Consider the following 20,739-nt stretch of genomic DNA (forward strand, 5'->3'; position numbering starts at 1 on the left):
CTTTATAACCTCAGACTGACCTTGACTTTGGAAACTAGTTCTATTTGGTCCCAAAATCCTCATTTATGAAATGTCAGCCAGTTAGCTAATTATCGTTTCTTAGACAGATTCTTTTTTAAAACAGTATTATGTACAATTAAAAAAAATTGTTATTGGAGTATAGGTGCTTTATAATGTTGTGTTAATTTCTTGTAGCCTTATTTTTTAGTTGCTAAGTTGTGTCCGACTCTTTTGTGACCCCATGGACTGTAGCCTGCCAGGCTCCCCTCTCCATGGGATTTCCCAGGAAAGTAATACTGGAGCTGGTTACCATTTCCTTCTGCAGAGGATCTTCCTGACCCAGGGATGGAACCTGTATCTCATCTCCCCTGCCTCTTGCATTGGCAGGGAGATTCTTTACCACTGAGCTACCCGGGAAGCCCTATGTTTCCTATAGTCATATGCATGACTTCCTTCTCTGAATTTCAGACCTTCTAGCATTTTCATCCTTCACATCAAGGTTGTATATGGTCACCCTGCTTATTTAACTTCTATGCAGAGTACATCATGAGAAACACTGGGCTGGAAGAAACACAAGCTGGAATCAAGATTGCCGGGAGAAATTTCAATAACCTCAGATATGCAAATGACACCACCCTTATGGCAGAAAGTGAAGAGGAACTAAAAAGCCTCTTGATGAAAGTGAAAGAGGAGAGTGAAAAAGTTGGCTTAAAGCTCAACATTCAGAAAACAAAGATCATGGCATCTGATCCCATCACTTCATGGGAAATAGATGGGGAAACAGTGGAAACAGTGTCAGACTTTATTTTTGGGGGCTCCAAAATCACTGCAGATGGTGACTTCAGCCATGAAATTAAAAGACACTTGCTCCTTGGAAGAAAAGTTATGACCAACCTAGATAGCATATTCAAGAGCAGAGACATTACTTTGCCAACAAACGTCCATCTAATCAAGGCTATGGTTTTTCCAGTGGTCATGTATGGATGTGAGAGTTGGACTGTGAAGAAAGCTGAGCATTGAAAAATTGATGCTTTTGAACTGTGGTGTTGGAGAAGACTCTTGAGAGTTCCTTGGACTGCAAGGAGATCCAACCAGTCCATTCTAAAGGAGATCCATCCGGGGTGTTCTTTGGAAAGACTGATGCTAAAGCTGAAACTCCAATACTTTGGCCACCTCATGCAAAGAGTTGACTCATTGGAAAAGACTCTGATGCTGGGAGGTATTGGGGGCAGGAGGAGAAGGTGGCAACAAAGGATAAGATGGCTAGATGGCATCACTGACTCGATGGACATGAGTTTGGGTGAACTCCGGGAGTTGGTGATGGATAGTGAGGCCTGGAGTGCTGCTGTTCATGGGGTCACAAAGAGTTGGACACTACTGAGCGACTGAACTGAACTCAACTGAACACCCGAGTCCTCCACTAATGGAGTCCTTGCACTTCCAGCCACAGTAGTATGCCCGGAAGAAACCAAGTTAAACCAAAACAAACCCAAATCTTTTTGGTGTGGTGCAAAAAACATAAAATTGTGTGTTTGTATCTGTGTGTGTGTGTGTGTGTAGCCTTCTTGTTGGAGAGAAGAGGCAGACTTCTTTAAGAAACTAGTTTGCTAACTGCTGATTCAGGACAAAAGGAATGACCCAGAGGTCAAGATGGAGCACACAGCCCTTCAGTTCAGTTCCGTTCAGTCTCTCAGTCGTGTCCGACTCTTTGCGACCCCATGAATCACAGCATGCCAGGCCTCCCTGTTCATCACCATCTCCCGGAGTTCACTCAGACTCACGCCCATCGAGTCCGTGATGCCATCCAGCCACCTCATTCTCTGTCGTCCCCTTCTCCTCCTGCCCCCAATCCCTCACAGCATCAGTCTTTTCCAATGAGTCAACTCTTTGCATGAGGTGGCCAAAGTACTGGAGTTTCAGCTTCAGAATCATTCCTTCCAAAGAAATCCCAGGACTGATCTCCTTCAGTATGGACTGGTTGGATCTCCTTGCAATCCAAGGGATCCTCAAGAGTCTTCTCCAACACCACAGTTCAAAAGCATCAATTCTTCGGCGCTCAGCCTTCTTCACAGTCCAACACTCACATCCATACATGACCACTGGGAAAACCACAGCCTTGACTAGATGGACCTTAGTCGGCAAAGTAATGTCTCTGCTTTTGAATATGCTATCTAGGTTGGTCATAACTTTTCTTCCAAGGAGTAAGCATCTTTTAATTTTATGGCTGCAATCACCATCTGCAGTGATTTTGGAGCCCCAAATAATAAAGTCTGACACTGTTTCCACTGTTTCCCCATCTATTTCCCATGAAGTGATGGGACCGGATGCCATGATCTTCATTTTCTGAATGTTGAGCTTTAAGCCAACGTTTTCACTCTCCTCTTTCACTTTCATCAAGAGGCTTTTTAGCTCCTCTTCACTTTCTGCCATAAGGGTGGTGTCATCTGCATATCTGAGGTTATTGAGGTTTCTCCCAGCAATCTTGATTCCAGCTTGTGTTTCTTCCAGTCCAGCGTTTCTCATGATGTACCCTGCATATAAGTTAAATAAGCAGGGTGACAATATACAGCCTTGACATACTCCTTTTCCTATTTGGAACCAGTCTGTTGTTCCATGTCCTCTTCTAACTGTTGCTTCCTGACCTGCATACAGATTTCTCAAGAGGCAGGTCAGGTGGTCTGGTATTCCCATCTCTTTCAGAATTTTCCACAGTTTATTGTGATCCACACAGTCAAAGGCTTTGGCATAGTCAATAAAGCAGAAATAGATGTTTTTCTGGAACTCTCTTGCTTTTTCCATGATCCAGCAGATGCTGGCAATTTGATCTCTGGTTCCTCTGCCTTTTCTAAAACCAGCTTGAACTTCAGGGAGTTCATGGTTCACGTATTGCTGAAGCCTGGCTTGGAGAATTTTGAGCATTACTTTACTAGCATCTGAGTTGAGTGCAATTGTGCGGTAGTTTGAGCATTCTTTGGCATTGCCTTTCTTTGGGATTGGAATGAAAACTGACCTTTTCCAGTCCTGTGGCCACTGCTGAGTTTTCCAAATTTGCTGGCATACTGAGTGCAGCACTTTCATAGCATCATCTTTCAGGATTTGAAACAGCTCAACTGGAATTCCGTCACCTCCGCTAGGTTTGTTCGTAGTGATGCTTTCTAAGGCCCACTTGACTTCACTTTCCAAGATGTCTGGCTCTAGATTAGTGATCCCATCATCGTGATTATCTGTGTCATGAAGATCTTTTTTGTACAGTTCTTCTGTGTATTCTTGCCACCTCTTCTTAATATCTTCTGCTTCTGTTTGGTCCATACCATTTCTGTCAGCCCTTACACTTGGTGAAAGAGGTTTTTGTGGTTCTCCAGGCTAGAAAGCAGCCGACCTTAGCCAACCAAGAAGCAAGGTCAAGGGTGAGTGAAGTGCAAGGCAGGGCAGCCCAGGCAGCCCAGGCAGCCCCCAGGAGGAGAGGGTAATGAGGCCATGCAAGTGCCTGCAGCTGCATCAAAGTATCAATTAAGACACTTTAGAAACTGAGAGACATTATTTTAGGGGGGCTCCAAAATCACTGAAGATGTTGACTGCAGCCATGAAATTAAAAGACGCTTGCTCCTTGGAAGAAACATTATGACCAACCTAGACAGCATATTACAAAGCAGAGACATTACTTTGGCAACAAAGGTCTGTCTAGTCAAAGCTATGGTTTTTCCAGTAGTCATGTATGGATGTGAGATTTGGACTATAAAGAAAGCTGAGCACCAAAGAATTGATTCTTTTGAACTGTGGTGTTGGAGAAGACTCTTGAGAGTCCCTTGGACTGCAAGGAAAACAAACCAGTCCATCCTAAAGGCAATCAGCACTGAATATTCATTGGAAGGACTGATGCTAAAGCTGAAACTCCAATACTTTGACTACCTGATGCAAAGAACTGACTCATTTGAAAAGATCCTGATGCTAGGAAAGATTGAGGTCATGAGGAGAAGGGGACGACAGAGGATGAGATGGTTGAATGGCATTGTGGTCTCAATGGACATGAGTTTGAGTAAACTCCAGGAGTTGGTGATGGACAGGGAGGTCTGGCAGGCTGCAGTCCATGGGGTCATAAAGAGTCGGACAGGACTGAGTGACTGAACTGAACTGATCTGAATTGAACAAGCCTAGGGAAACAGTGTAAACAGTATCAGACTTTATTTTGGGGGGCTCCAAAATCAGTGCAGATGGTGATTGCAGCCATAAAATTAAAAGACGCTTGCTTCTTGGAAGAAAAGTCATGACCAACCTAGATAGCATATTCAAAAGCAGAGACATTACTTTGCCAGCAAAGGTCCGTCTAGTCAAGGCTATGGTTTTTCCAGTGGTCATGTATGAATGTGAGAGTTGGACTGTGAAGAAAGCTGAGTGCTGAAGAATTGATGCTTTTGAACTGTGGTGTTGGAGAAGACTCTTGAGAATCTCTTGGACTGCAAGGAGATCCAACCAGTCCATACTGAAGGAGATCAGCCCTGGGATTTCTTTGGAAGGAATGATGCTGAAGCTGAAACTCCAGTACTTTAGCCACCTCATGCGAAGAGTTGACTCATTGGAAAAGACTCTGATGCTAGGAGGGATTGGGGGCAGGAGGAGAAGGGGACGACCGAGGATGAGATGGCTGGATGGCATCACTGACTCGATGGATGTGAGTCTGAGTGAACTCTGGGAGTTGGTGATGGACAGGGAGGCGTGGTGTGCTGCAATTCATGGGGTCACAAAGAATAGGACAGGACTGAGTGACTGAACTGAATTAAACTGTGGGTGTTTTTCCTGCTAATCCTCATTGGGAATGAATAGGGAGCTGTTAAATTGATAGCGAAGTCTTATTTAAGACAGCAGTGAGTTACTTTATCATGAATTGCTGTCCTTTTTCTCTCAACTGTCCTATTCAAAGTCAAAGCCCACCTTCTGGGTTAATTTCTATTGTATAGCAAAGTGAATGAGTTATATGTATACAGTTGTAATTGTTTAGTCCCTGAATCATGCCCAACTCTTTGTGAGGTATGGACTGTAAATGGCCAGGTTCCTCTGTCCATGGGATTTCCCAGCCAAGAACATTGGAGTAGGTTGCCATTTCCTTCTCCAGGGTATCTTTCTCAGCCAGGGATTGAACTTGCATCTCTTGCATTGGTAGGGGCATTCTTTACTGCTTAGTCACCAGGGCAGCCATATGTATACATATATCCCCTCCTTTTTGGATTTGCTTCCCATTAGGTCCCCACAGAGCATTGAGGAGAGTTATTTGTGCTATAGCATAGGTTCTCATTAGCTATCTATTGCAAGAATACTGGAGGGGGTTGCCATGCTCCTCTCGAGGGGATTTTCCCAACCCAGGGATCAAACTCTCCCACATTGCAGGCAGATTCTGTATAGTCTGAGCCACCAGGGAAGCCCATATATAGTATCAGTAGTGTATATATGTTAATCCCAATCTCCCAATCATCCCATTCTTCCCGTTCCTCCTTGGTATCCATACATTTGTTCTCAACAGCTATGTCTCTATTTCTGCTTTGTAAATAAGATTGTCTGTACTATTATTTCTCAGATTCCAAATATATGTATTAATATGAAAGATTTGTTTTTCCACTTCTGACTTCAGTATGTATCACAGTCTCTAGGTCCATCTATATCTCTCCAAATAAACCAATTTTGCTCCTTTTTATTGGTGAATAATTTTCTATTGTATATATGTATCTCATCTTATTTGCCCATACCTCTGTTGATGGACATTTAGCTAGTATAAACAGTGCTACAGTGAACACTGAGGTACATGTGTCTTTCTGAATTTATAATTTTGTGGGTACATTCCCTGTAGGGAAATTGCTGGATCACATGGTAAAGAATCCACCTGCCAAGGAAGAAGAAGCAAGAGATGCAGGTTCGATCCCTGGGTGGAGCAGATCCCCTGGAGTAGGAAATGGCACTCCGGTATTCTTGCCTGGAGAATCCCATAAGAATTGGAGCCTGGCGGGCTACAGTCCATGGGGTCTCAAAGAGCTGGACACCACTGAGTAACTAACACTGTAGCTTTCATTCTGTTCTCCATAGCGCCTGTATCAATTTATGTTCCCACCAACAGTGCAGCAGGGTTCCCTTTATTTCATACCCTTTCCAGCATTTATTGTTTGTAGATTTTGTGATGATGGTTATTCTGACCATGGGAGGAGATCACTCATTTGAGTCTTATATAGATTCTTGATCCATTCATTTCCAGCTTGACATTTGTGGCTTCATGAGTAGAATACTCAGTTTTATAAAAGAGCAGCAAATCCTCACTAAAACTTTGGGGATCTCCTTGAGTGATTGATTAAGGTATGTGGACAGGAAAAGAATATTTTATAAAAGCAGTCTTATTATGGAGAAGGCAGTGGCATCTCACTCCAGTACTCTTGCCTGTAAAATCCCATGGACGGAGGAGCCTGGTGGCCTGCAGTCCATGGGGTCACTAACAGTCGGACACAACTGAGCGACTTCACTTTCACTTTTCACTTTCCTGCATTGGAGAAGGAAATGGCAACCCACTCCAGTGTTCTTGCCTGGAGAATCCCAGGGACAAGGGAGCCTGGTGGGCTGCCGTCTATGGGGTCACACAGAGTCGGACAGGACTGAAGCGACTTAGCAGCAGCAGCAGCAGTTTTATTATTGAAAATTTCAAGAGAAATATACTATATTTCCCCTCTAAGGAATACTTAAAGTGTATTACATCTTTAATATTTTCACATTAGTTTATATCCTATTAGTCAGACTTTTTGTTTCCTGTTAATTCCTATAGTATTTAAATGCATACGTGTCATATGGAACGTTAGGGACACTGTTTATTTTGTCTGTTTATTCCTGAATGTCCTTTGGTCAAAACGTTTGGTTGGGTTTTCCGATAACATCTTATGGGAATATTATATCATAAACCTTTGTTTATATGCAGGTTTATGGTAATGTGAAATATACATTCAAAAATTGAAAAGAGCTTCAGGTGAAGCTAATATTGACACAATTTTTATAAATCTTATCACAGTCTTCGTTTCTTTTGTTTAGTCGCTGAGTCGTGTTCAACTGTTTGAGACCCCGTGAATCGCAGCACGCCAGACCTCCCTGTCCATCACCAACTCCTGGAGTTCACTCAGACTCACATCCATCCAGTCAGTGATGCCATCCAGCCATCTCATCCTCTGTTTTCCCCTTCTCCTCCTGCCCCCAATCCCTCCCAGCATCAGAGTCTTTTCCAATGAGTCAACTAACTCTTCACATGAGGTGGCCAAAGTACTGAAGTTTCAGTTTTAGCATCATTCTTTCCAAAGAAATCCCAGGGCTGATCTCCTTCAGAATGGACTGGTTGGATCTCCTTGCAGTCCAAGGGATTCTCAAGAGTCTTCTCCAACATCATACTCTTAAAGATAATCAAATCTCTTAAAGCTTGGAATTAAGTGTCATTTTCAAACAATTTCTTATGAATCTGACAGGAAACATTTGCCTCAACATATTAATTGCTCTATTAACTCTAAAATTTAATGGCAAAATCAGCATAGAAAACATTATGAGTGAAATTCCTCCACTTGGAAAGTTTGCAGAATAGTTTTTAGCCAAGAGATTTTGGCACACAGAGTGTGTTTTTCTCATTTATCATGAGGAGAAATAAATGTCAGTAAACTTTGGCTTAAAAAGAAAGACTAAAGCCTACTAACCAAATAGGCTTTTGAGAAATGCTATAGATCTCATGGGTGAATTTGAATAAAATTTTGAAGGAAAAAAATGACTTGCAGTTTAGAGGAGAAAGCGGTTTTTCACATTGAGCAAGCAAATGAACTGAGATGCACATGGACGAGCTCTCTCTGAAAAGTCCCAAACTCAGAAAGGCACAGAGTCCCCTCAAATGATTCTGTTGGGTGGGGAATGATGAGAGGGTTGTAGTCCTAGGTCCCAGATAATTTCCACTATCTGTTCCATTTCCTGAGAGACAAGCTCTTTGCTGCTGTGGCAAACAACATGGATAGGTTTCTTCTGATTACCTTGAAGGTTTTAGCATTTCAGGAGACTCTTACAGATGTATTAGATGCTGATGTTTTGCTGTGAGCATTTAGTTTCTCTTCACATGTTACAAATAACTCTGATTTTCTCTTTCACTACAGGCTTCCCTGGTAGCTCAGCTGGTAAAGAATCTGCCTGCAATGCAGGAGACCCTGGTTTGATCCCTGGGTTGAGAGGATCCCCTGGAGAAGGAATAAGTTACCCACTCTAGTATTCTTGGGCCTCCCTGGTGGTTTAGCTGGTTCAGTCACTGGGTTGGGAAGATCCCCTGGAGAAGGTAATGGCTACCCACTCCAGTATTCTAGCCTGGAATTCCATGAACTCTATAGTCTATGGGGTCACAAAGAATCAGACAGGACTGAGCGACTTTCACTTTTTTTTCTCTTTAACTAAAAAGGATTATCCTTGTTTTTTATTGTTTTCCAAATCTTGGTTCTGACTACATACATGAGAAGAGAAAGTAATCTGAGGAAAAATAGTTGCTTTTCTCTTCCAGTAGAGTTCCATGGTTGTGAACAGCCTCAAGCCCAATCTCTGGCCTTATTCCTATGTTCTCAAGTCCTGGTTGTCTCCACAGAGTCCATTTTCTATGATATGCTGAAGTCAGTCAATTACACTTTTTCCCTCGCCAGAAGTCACAAGTGAGTATCGTATACTACTAGAACGCCCCATTTTCATTGCTTTGCTTGTCTTATATTTCTTATTTCCTACAATCACCAAGCAGTCAGCTTTCTATCATTTATCTCTCTTTTTTTTTTTTTTCTTGTTGCTTTACATTAATGTGACGTTTGCATCTGGTTTGTATTTTCTGAGTATGTCATGGGATTTTGAGGCTAAGGATTAATCATTACCATATAGAAACTATCATAATGGAAAGGCTTTGAGTCTGCATCTGTGTTTTTTTTTCTTTTTTTAAATTCAATTACATATATGATTGGAAGTAGTATCTTCCAAAATCTAAAACTTCCTAAAAGCCGTAATCAAATCTTTCCAAAACCTTAATGCACACAGGCAAGATTCTCAAATTTAAATATTCTAACAGATGTATTTATTTTCACATAATATAATACACTTCACAATTTTATTTTTTAAGTCTTAAATTATTTTTCCAGCTGAGTGAGCACATGATCAATATGCTCATGAGATGGTTTAAAGGGATCATTTTCCAATCCAATCTATTTTCTCTCTAATAATATTCATAGGCTTACTGTGCTTAGTGTCTGACTCTTTGCAAACCCATTGTACTATAGCCCGCCAGGCTCCTCTGTCCATGGGATTTCCTAGGCAAGAATATTGGAGTGGGTTGCAGTTTCCTTCTCCAGAGGTTCTTCCCAACCCAAGGATGGAAACTTTTCTCCTGTGTCTCGTGCATTGCAAGCAGATTCTTTAACTGCTGAGCCATTGAGGAAGTCCAATAATATTCATATCCTTTCCTGAAAAAAATCTTCCTTCTTACATTTAGAAACTTACCTATTTTGTATAGTCTCAGAGGCTTCCAGTTTCTTTTGGGGTACTTAAAAATACATTTTATTTTAATTTGTATTTCTCTGGTAATGAGTAGTGTTGAGCATCTTTTCATGTGTTTAACATATTCTGGAGATTAATTCTTTGGTCAGTTGTTTCATTTGCAATTATTTTCTCCCAATCTGAGAATAGGGTAAGAGATTGGAGGGAGGTTCAAAAGGGAGGTAGCTTATGTAAATAGATGGCTGATTCACATATTGATGTATGGTTGAAACCAACACAATATTGTAAAGCAATTTTCCTCTAATTAAAAATATATAAGGTTTTAAAAAATACAAAAAAAAGATATAGAATGTTATAAAATAAAAATCTATTTTATTAATTATTGTGGATAAACTCTCTTGATTAGAGACATATTAATAAGATGGAATTTGCTGAACATGTGTATTTGGAAAGAAAATAAAGAAGTTATTCTCTAATGAAGTCATATAAGATTTTGGTTTTTTTGCATTGTCATTAACAAAGCATAATACTTTTGTGCTCTTGTTTATTCAGTCATGATACCCTATATCCATGGCCACAGTGATTTGATCCAAATGGTTATATCATAGACCCATCTAGTCAAAGCTCTGGTTTTTCCAGTAGTCATGTACGGATGTGAGAATTGGACTATAAAGAAAACTGAGTGCCAAAGTGCCAAACTGATGCTTTTGAACTTGTTATGCCCAAGTTTCGAAATCTCCCAATGACCACCAGGGAGCCGATATCTGATGCGAAAGCAAGAGAGTTTTTATTACCAAGCTCGAGCTGGGGCTCCCACCGTTACCAACACAGCGGCTAAGGAGAGGAGCCCCGAACTCTGGGTTACATTGCTTATATAGGGTATTTTCACGTGAAAAAGGGAGTTTCTGGGTTGGGAGATGTCTAATTGGTTACATTCTGTGGAAGGATTAGGTGTTGGGTTCTGATTGGTTTTCATTTCCCGGGCTGGCCACGGGTTCTAATTGGTTCCCATTTCCCGGGCTTAATTCAAATTTCCCGGGCAGAATTCAAATTTCCCAGGCAGGTCATAAGTCCTGAACTAAAGTCAGGAGATCCTAATCTGGGATCTAATTGGCTCACAGATGGTGGGTGAGGTCAGGGGATTTCCAAAGACTCTTTCCTCAGAACTCTAAAATGGAGTCATCTTAACAAAATGGGGTGGCTTAGGTTCTTCAAACTGTGATGTCAGAGAAGATTCTTGAGAGTCTCTTGGACTGCAAGGAGATCAAACCAGTCAATCTTAAAGGAAATTAGTCCTGAATATTCATTGGAAGGACTGATGCTGAAGCTGAAACTCCAATACTTTTGTCACCTGATGTGAAGAAGTGACTCCTTAGAAAAGACTCTGATGCTGGGAAAGAGAGAAGGCAGGAGGAAAAGGGAACAACAGAGGATGAGATGGTTGGACGGCATCACTGACTCAATGGACATGAGTTTGAGCAAGCTACAGGGGTTGGTGATGGTCAGTGAAACCTGGAGTGCGGCAGTCCATGGGGTCACAAAGAGTTGGACACAACTAAGCAACTGAACTGAGCTGAACTGAAACCAAGGATATCAAGGGCCTTATTTTCTGAGCATTATTTCAACCTGGATTAGAAAAGGTGTTGTTACTTTTTTTTTTCTTTTCTGATAAAAAAAAAATAACAAAAAAACTTCCAAGCATGTGATTCTGGGTTTACAAATAGCTATAAATTCTGTCTTGGAAATAGATACAACAAGGAGAGGAAGAGGATAGTCTTTTGAGTTGAATTCTTGGACATCCCAGCCCTCTGCAATTGCTTGAGAGGTGAAGATGCATTTTATGATCAAGAAAATTTGAATTGGTCTTTTGTCTTTTTTAACTCAACACTGAACATTGAGGATGTTGTTTGTTTGGCTTTTCTCTTATCTTTTAAATATTGTTGAATTTGTTTTAACAGTTAAACTGCTTGCAGATTAGCTTGATCTTTTCTAAGGTTTTGTTGTTGTTGTTGTTGTTCAGTTGTTGTTGCTGTTTTGAGAGCCTAAAGTCCCCTAGGACTCTTTTAACCCTGTCACTAAAGCGTAACTATTCTGGTGCCTTTCATGAGCACCACCGTGTGTTTCTGTGGTCTGTATCTCTGTCTATTCAGAATTGAAACATATCCAACAGTTTGGGAGTCCTGGGAATTGTTTAGGTTTCAATTCCTTGGGAATGGTTCTTTGCCTACCTACCCTTATAAACTTCTATGCTTGCTTCAATGGATGTACAGGTAATTTGACACAACTTGGTCCATTTTGTTTTTCTGTTTGCTTTTTTTAAAAATTTAAATTTATTTAATTGGAGGCTAATTACTTTACAATATTGTATTGGTTTTGCCATACATCAACATGAATCCGCCACTGGTGTACACGTGTTCCCCATCCTGAACCCTCCTCCCTCCTCCCTCCCCGAACCATCCCTCTGGGTCGTCTCAGTGCACCAGCCCCAAGCATCCTGCATCCTGCATCGAACCTGTACTGGTGATTAGTTTCTTATATGATATTATACATATTTCAATGCCATTCTCCCAAATCATCCCACCTTCTCCCTCTCCCACAGAGTCCAAAAAACTGTTCTATACGTCTGCGTCTCTTTTGCTGTCTCGCATACAGGATTATTGTTACCATCTTTCTAAATTCCATATATATGTGTTCATATACTGTATTGGTGTTTTTCTTTCTGGATTACTTCACCCTGTATAATAGGCTCCAGTTTCATCCACCTCATTAGAACTGATTCAAATGCATTCTTTTTAATGGCTGAGTAATACTCCATTGTGTATATGTACCACAGCTTTCTGTTTGCTTTTTTTACTACCTCAGTTTGGCATTCTTCTTTGAGCTGTGTAGAGTTTCCTCTTTTACACATACCTGGCAGCATGTCACAAATTTTCTCTCTTGTTTTTTTGGACACATTTTTCCTAGGACTTAACTTTTTTCTTTTTTGGGTCATGCTTTTGGTTTAAGAACTGTTTCTTAGTCCTAGATATCTTGAAGATAGGCTCCTTTTTTCACCTAAAATTTGTTAAGCTTTATGTTTTACATTTTACTGTGTGATCCATTTCAAGTCTATTTTTGTATAATGTGTAAAACTTAGGTCAAGATTTTTTTTTTTTCCGCCTGTCAATGTCTGGTTTGTTGAAAAGATTATCTTTCCTCCATTTAATTGCTTCTGCTTTTGTGAAAAATCAACTTCAGAGGCTTAAAGTTTTTCTACAAACAAGAGATGAGAGGGGTGAGGGGTCTATCTTTGGATGCCCCCATAGGATTCTGCTTAGTTACAGCTTTTTTAAGATTATATTAATGAAAGAAAAAAGAAATCCCAGGAAACTCTCCATTAGGTTATTCCTCAACCCCAAGGTTCTTACCAGTTTGGTTTCCTCTGTCCAGAGCTTCAGCCTTCTTGTTTGTTATTTATTTAATGTCTAGGGGTTTTACTTACACTTGGGGGAATAGAGAAAAGTATATCTACATGGTTGTCTCATAAACAGAAACCTTTAGCTCTTGTTCTGCCACCTTGGGGTAGAATCACATAAATTTACAGAGTCAAACTGAAACTGAATCCCCTTAAAATAGAGTTCCCTTACTGAGTCATATTATTCTCACTATTAAAAATTTTATTGTCTCTCTTGTCCCTTCTGATTTCAATTCGTGCTGAGTACTAATTAAGCAGAGTCAGATGATTGCTGTTGTGGATAACACCTCCTATGTACTGTAGTTGCTCTTGTCAACAGCATTATTAACATACAAACTAGAGTTGTTCCTCCAGAATAAGATGAGCTAACATAGTCATGGACCACCTGAGCAGAAAACTGTAAACCAGAGGCATCGTGGCTCCCAAAACTACAATTAAGACATGTCATATAAATGTCAAAAGGTGATGATAAACCCTAGCTTCTTGATTCTTCCGCTTTAAGACACCTCTAACCAAAGATCAAGTTTCAGTGGAACTGAAAGTTGTTTCCCAGTCCTTTGCTAGATGTCATGCAATGAATTCTTACTTTGCTGCAAACTCCCACTGTCAGAGTTTGGCTTTATGTGCTATAGGCACATAAGCCCTTTACTCAGTTATAGAACTGCCTAACAACTTTTACCTTGTGTGTGTGTGTCCAACTATGTGTTTCAGAATGAGTATTTTGCAAATAACAATTCTGTCACATTACTGACAACATTACAATCAATTTTCAGATAAATTTGTGTGTTTGTACAATTCATGACATAAGTCACTGTTTCATCCCAAACCTATTACCATTGGCTAGCAAAATAGCTGGCTAGTACTAGACATTTAGTAAATATTTCTTGAATAATTAGTGAAACAATAAGTGCTTACAAAACAATAGTGACATCTAGCCCATTCCTTTCTTCTAAAATCAGTTATTCAAGAAATTTCCAGAGGGTCCAGTGATTAGGACTCAACACTTTCACTACTGGGACCTGAGTTTGATCCTTAATGAGGGAACTAGGATCCCACCTAGTCACGTGGCCTGGCCAAAAAGCCTCAATTATTCATTGTATTATATAGCTGATTGTTTGCCTTTTTTTTTTTTTTTTTTTGCATCTTTCCAGATCATCTGGCATTCAGGTAATTTAAGGTTAATAGTTAAAACTAAGTAAATTTCTAACAGATATTTAGCATACAGTCTATAGCTTGAACTAGCGTGTCATCATGTTGGAAGTGCCGATGCTGGTTCACCTTCATACTTGTTTCTATCTGTAACTGTCTACCCAGTCTCCACGTAAATGGTTAATTAGGTTCGTCTCAGGGCTTCACTCTTCTGCTTTAAAAGCTTTGTTTTACAAGCTACCTCCATAATGGCAGCCAAGTTCACTCTCTGGTCACTCTCAGTTCAGTCGCTCAGTCGTGTCCGACTCTTTGCAACCCCATAAATCGCAGCACGCCAGGCCTGCCTGTCCATCACCAACTCCCGGAGTTCACTCACATTCACGTCCATCTAGTCAGTGATGCCATCCAGCCATCTCATCCTCTGTCATCCCCTTCTCCTCCTGCCCCCAATTCCTCCCAGCTTCAGAGTCTTTTCCAATGAGTCAACTCTTCGCATGAGGTGGCCAAAGTACTGGAGCTTCAGCTTTAGCATCATTTCTTCCAAAGAAATCCCAGGGCTGATCTCCTTCAGAATGGATCTCCTTGCAGTCCAAGGGACTCTCAAGAGTCTTCTCCAACACCGCAGTTCAAAAGCATCAATTCTTCGGCACTCAGTCTTCTTCACAGTCCAACTCTCACATCCATACATGACCACAGGAAAAACCATAGCCTTGACTAGACGGACCTTAGTCGGCAAAGTAATGTCTCTGCTTTTCAATATGCTATCTAGTTTGGTCATAGCTTTTCTTCCAAGGTCTTTAAGTGTCTCTAAATTCCTACCCCCATATACTTTGATGACTTCTTATGCTATCTCTCATATAAGCTAATGGTAAGTAAAATTTTTTGCCCAATCAAATTATACATTAATTCCAAACCCCAGGTCTCAACAGCTTCTGGGGAAAAAAAAAAAAAATCTATATATATATATATATTCCCAATTTCTCTTTCTGTCAGGATAATCAGGAGATCTCATCACTTGGATTTTTTGTAAATTGGCAATCTCCTTCCTCAGTTTACTCCCCAGAAGCTTAAGCATTTCCCGGGGAGCTGTTTCACAAATACTTTGAGACAGTTATCTAAGTTTCTTCTGCTCCAGCCCACTTGCTTTGCCAACATATCCTCATTCATGGTGTTGCTGCTGTTCCCAAGACCCCCATTTGACTAAACAGAGCTTTTCTCAGCTTCCTACTTCCAGGGTCGCCTCTTGCCCTACTAAGGTATATGACATCAGTGAAGAATGGTTCTTTTGCAAGTAATCCATCCTCTTAAAAATGACCACAACACAACTGAAACCAAGTAGTACTTCTAACTATATTCCACTAAAATATCATGGATTGAGGGTGATGTATACATCACAAAAGGATGGTTTTGTGCTTCTCCAGGAAACCCTGGACTAAGGTTTCTGTGAGGTTTATCCTGTGCCTTGTTTTTGACTGAAGGCTCATTTCCATGAACACTTTTCTCATCTTTATACTTCAGCCTAAGTCTAGTATAACTCTTCGTGGACTCTGATAGAGGGAAATTTAAAAGGGAAAGGACTTTAACAATAAAAAAGAAATAAATTTTTTTAAAGTATTTGTAAATATAGCTCTATGTTTTAGGCTTAATTCCGAGATTAAAATGTGTGAAGTTAGTGAATTTAGAGGAACTTTTTCCAAATGCCATTCAGCCTGATATTGAACGAAACAGGCAAGAAAAGAGAGAGGAGCTGTAGAATTTTTAGTTTTTGTGTTTGTTTTGTGGCTTAAAAAAAAATTCTGAAAATCAAGATTTAAGTGAGTGCACAGCTGGAGAGCAGAGAGTCTGGCAAAGACTAAAATGGCAGTCACCCAACCCAGCTGTCTCATTACAATAAATCCTCAACAAGGCCTCCTGCATGGGGCAAAAAAACATATGAAAGCAAAACAAATAATTACTTGAAGTGAGTGAGTTCGAATAGCTCTGTCATGATTTAAGATCCAAGTAAGTGTCTGGGAGTTGTTTAAACAGGACACAGAAGGAGACCTTAAGCAAAAGCATGCAGTCAGTTAGTTAATGGTGTTTGCAGATTCTGTGTTCACAGTGGACCATGTTGCTGCTCTCCGTCCATCACGTATCCTGCTGACACAGTTATGTCCAACACAAGTGATCTAAGAGTCTGTGACTTTTACATCACATTCCCTTTTCTTCTAGTTAAAAAAGACAGTGTGGTGTAGGGGAGTAGGGGACACTAGTAGAGATAAGGGGGAAGAGTAATAGATAATGGTGATTAGAAAAAAAAACAATCTGTCTCTAAGTAAACTACCTAAAATACTCTATATGCATTGGCACATCTTCCAAACTACTAGTTTCCCTTTCCTTCTTAGTCATGGATTATGTTTGCAGAGTTGGTGTCTGCTGTTAATCACTGGTCTGGATTTCTGGGAGAAACGGCAGAATTGAAGTCAGAGATTATGGTTGAAATGTGATGTTGTATTTAACAGTGCTCAATAACAGACTTTCCTTAACTTAGTCAATTTTAGTTTTTTTATCTGCCAAAATTGAATTTTAAATGAAATGAGATTGGATATACATGAAACTGTTGATATGTTGAAGGATAACGATTCAATTATTCCTTTGGGCCATCTCCCAGTATGTTAGTCTCAAGTCACAATATCAGCCTTTCTTTCAAGACTTTATAGATGCACTTGAATTTTTTTTTCTAAAAAAAATATGCATTCCATCTGGTATAGAGTTGTCAAATAAGGTAGTTTCCTCTGCATTGAAGATATAGTAAGCTACATAATTATGCCTGTTATAGTTTTTACTGCAATTTTTTCTAACCTTACTTTGAAATGCAGTTAAGTCTCTTTCAGATCAAAAAAAGAAATATCACAAATTTTGGCATTGTAACAAATTGATAAGTTTTATATTATTTACTAGCCATAACTTCTTTCTGAGATAAATATATTTACTTGTCACATTTTCAAACGGCCTTTTTAGGCATTGGTTGGGTTTTAGGCCATATAACTCATTTAAAAATTAGGTTCTGAATCCATGCTTTGGACACACTTGAACTTACACAGAAAGCTGCTATAAACCAATTCATTATAACTGATTTTAGAGGCAAGGAACTCTTCCCATTCTCTTTTATCTATTTCTATAATTCACAAAATTAATGATTGAAGTTGCAAATTAAGTTCACCTGCAATACAATGTAGGCTTTGATCACCGTTAAATTTTAAAATTATTTTTACACTTTTAATCTAGACTAAAATGTTAGACTTATGAGTTGGCCTTGCAGACTCTAGAGCTTTTTCTTGTCACGAGTGTTTCTGAAATTTAATGTGGAGTTGTGAATGTGAGGTCAAAAGCACTAAAATGGCTAAATGAGACCATAAATATAACTAGAAAATGTGCAACTGAGCACACACACATAGACCCATAATCTCTTTCTCAGTCAGCTTTATCAAAATAAAAATTTTATCTCTATTTCTCTCTGCTGCTTCATTTTTCAAGACCCCACAGTAGAGCAGGAATCATCTGGTTTTCAATATTAAAAAAAAAAAAAAAGTAATAGTATATAGAGAGGAAATACTTTAAAAAATATTGACTTATTTGGCAAAAATATTATCTTACTCAGAAAATTTCTGTCCTACCCAGCTTGCCTTTTGATTGTTTAGAAATCAGTCTAAAACATATGAGATAAATACATGGGTATAGATTTTTGTTAAAAATTATAAAACATATAAAATCTCACCATTTTTCCAGGAAATTATTAATTCTAGCTACAAAATATTAAGTTGGTTCAAAACTAATTGCAGTTTTTGCATTGTTGAAATTTGCCATTTGATATTGGAAAACTTTAATAAATGTGGTTATGTTATATACCATTTTAATACTCATTTCTTGCTTTATTTCTTTATTTATTTGCTAATGACATTACTTGCTGCTTATTTTTTAGACTAGGGAAATGATGTTAGATGAAAAGCAAAATCCAGTGATTTTCTTATTTGATTTCAAAATGGGTTGTAAAGCAATGGAGATAACTCACAACATTAACGATGCATTTGGCCCAGGAACTGCTAATGAATGTACAGTGCAGTGGTGGTTCAAGAAGTTTTGCAAAGGTGACAAGAGCCTTGAAGATGAGTGCAGTGGCCAGCCATCAGAAGTTGACAACAACTGATTACGAGCAATCAAAGCTGATTCTCTTAAAACTATATGAAAAGTTGCTGAAGAACTCCACATTGACCATTCTATGGTCATTAGGTTTGAAACAAATTGGAAAGGTGAAAAAGCACAATAAGTGGGTGCTTTGTGATCTAACTGAAAGAAAAAAAAAAGCATTTTTTGAAGGTCTTCCTTATACTATGCAACAAAAACAAACAGTTTCTTAATCAGACTGTGATGTGTGACAAAAAGTAATGGGCTTCCCTGGTGGCTCAGAGGGTAAAACATCTGCCTGCAATGCGGGAGACCTGGGTTCGATCCCTGGGTTGGGAAGACCCCCTGGAGAAGGAAAAGGCAACCAAGTCCAGTACTCTTGCCTGGAAAATCCCATGGACGGAGAAGCCTGGTAGGCTACAGTCCATGGGATCGCAAAGAGTCAGACACGACTGAGCGACTTCACTTTCACTTTTCACTTTCATACAGTTGGCGATGACCAGCCAGTGGTTGGACCAAAAAGAAGCTCCAAAGCATTTCCCAAAGCCAAACTTGTACCGAAAAAAGGTTGTGGTCACTGTTTGGTGGTGTGCTGCTGGTCTGGCTCAATACAGCTTTTTGAATCCCAGCAAAACCATTACATCTGACAAGTATTCTCATCAAGTTGATGAGATGCATTGAAAACTACAACATCTGCAGCCAACATTTGTCAACAGAAAAACCCAGTTCTCCACTACAATGCCAGACTACATGTCACACTACCAGCATTTCAAAAGTTGAATAGATTGGGCCATGAAATTTTGCATCATCAACAATATTCGCCTGACCTCTTGCAAATGGACTACCACTTCTTCAAATATCTGGACAACTTTTTTTTCAGGAAAAATGTTTCCATGAGCAGCAGGAGACAGAAAATTGTTTCCAAGAGTTTGTCAAATCCTGAAGCAAAGGTTTCTATTATACAGGAATAAACAAACAGTTCTTGCTGGCAAAAAAGTGTTGGTTGTATTAGCATCTATTTTGATTAATAAAGATGTGTTTGGGAGCTTAAGTATGATTTAAAATTCACAGTTAGAAATCACAATTACATTTGCACCAACCTTATAGTCCTGGCTGTGGGCATATACCCATTTTTTATGTGAATTGCTTGGTTAGAGTTTTATAGAGACAATAAATTTTACTCCCTTTCCTGATGTTCAAAATCTTTGAGAAAAACAGGTTGTAATGGAGATCAAAATGCCAGCTCTAATAACTGTACGTGCATCAGAGAATGTTGCTTTACTTCTGTAAAGAAATGAGTTCATTAATCCTTTACCTCTGGGCCACATGAAATTGTAGGTCATTGAATGCAGAGAAAAAAAAAAAATCCTCTGGAATTTCCACTGATTCTGAAATGGGAGACTCTGTGGAGAGTATTTCTTCCATATTAGATGAAGCCATTGATCAGATAAGACAGTTTTCTTCATTCCATGGTGAAGAAAGTGAAAGGGGAGTGATGAGAAGCCAGCAGTGTTTTTGTAATAAATGTCCTTTATGTTTCCAGGAGCCTAGGGGAATGGAGGTCATCCATACAGCTTATAAATAATTTCCTATTTTGTTCTTGATGCCAGTGCTTTGGGACTGCAACTCAGTCACTTGGCCTAATCCTGAATTCTTGGTCACAACTTGGCTTTTTTTTTTTTTTTCCCCAGTCATCTGATACATCCATATAATCACCTGACTTACAGAGTCCAGTTCTCCCTGTGATGACTTTGATCACCCTAGTCTATTTTGATTTTACTTTGTTTATTTCTTGACTCTGTAGATCCATAGAGTCTTCCTTTCACATTGGTTGTGGTTCCTAAAGGTGGCCTTTAAGCCTCTTGACTTTGAGCTTGATTTTATAGATTTCATTTAAGTATTTTTCCTCAACCACTTCTTGAATTTTGTTCAGCCTCTCTGTATCCCAAGCCCCAGCATGATATGTAGTGTGCATTTTCTGACTCTGTAGTTTGCCCAAGTCCTTATTCTACTTTTCTCAGAATATTCTATCTTCTTTACCCTACCATTTCAGATTTTGCTATTTCTTTACATCCCAGAACAGAAGGTATCAAGGTATAGAAGCTGGATATAGACTTGGAAATATTAAGATCTAAATTTGTTTGCTACCTTCACAGACTTCAAAGATTTGTGATTTTAAACAAGTCACATATCTTCAGTTCAGTTCAGTCGCTCAGTCATGTCCAATTCTTTGCAACCCCATGAACTGCATCATGTCAGGCTTCCCTGTCCATCACCAACTCCAGAGTTTGCTCAAACTCACTTCCATTGATGCCATCCAAGTGTCTCATCCTCTGTCATCCCCTTCTCCTCCTGCCTTCAATCTTTCCCAGCATCAGGGTCTTTTCAAATGAGTCAGCTTTCCGCATCAGGTGGCCAAGTATTGAGTTTCAGCTTCAACATCAGTCCTTCCAATGAAA

This window comes from Ovis canadensis, chromosome 16 (assembly GCF_042477335.2).
Source record: "Ovis canadensis isolate MfBH-ARS-UI-01 breed Bighorn chromosome 16, ARS-UI_OviCan_v2, whole genome shotgun sequence".
In the NCBI taxonomy this organism is placed as follows: Eukaryota; Metazoa; Chordata; class Mammalia; order Artiodactyla; family Bovidae; genus Ovis; species Ovis canadensis.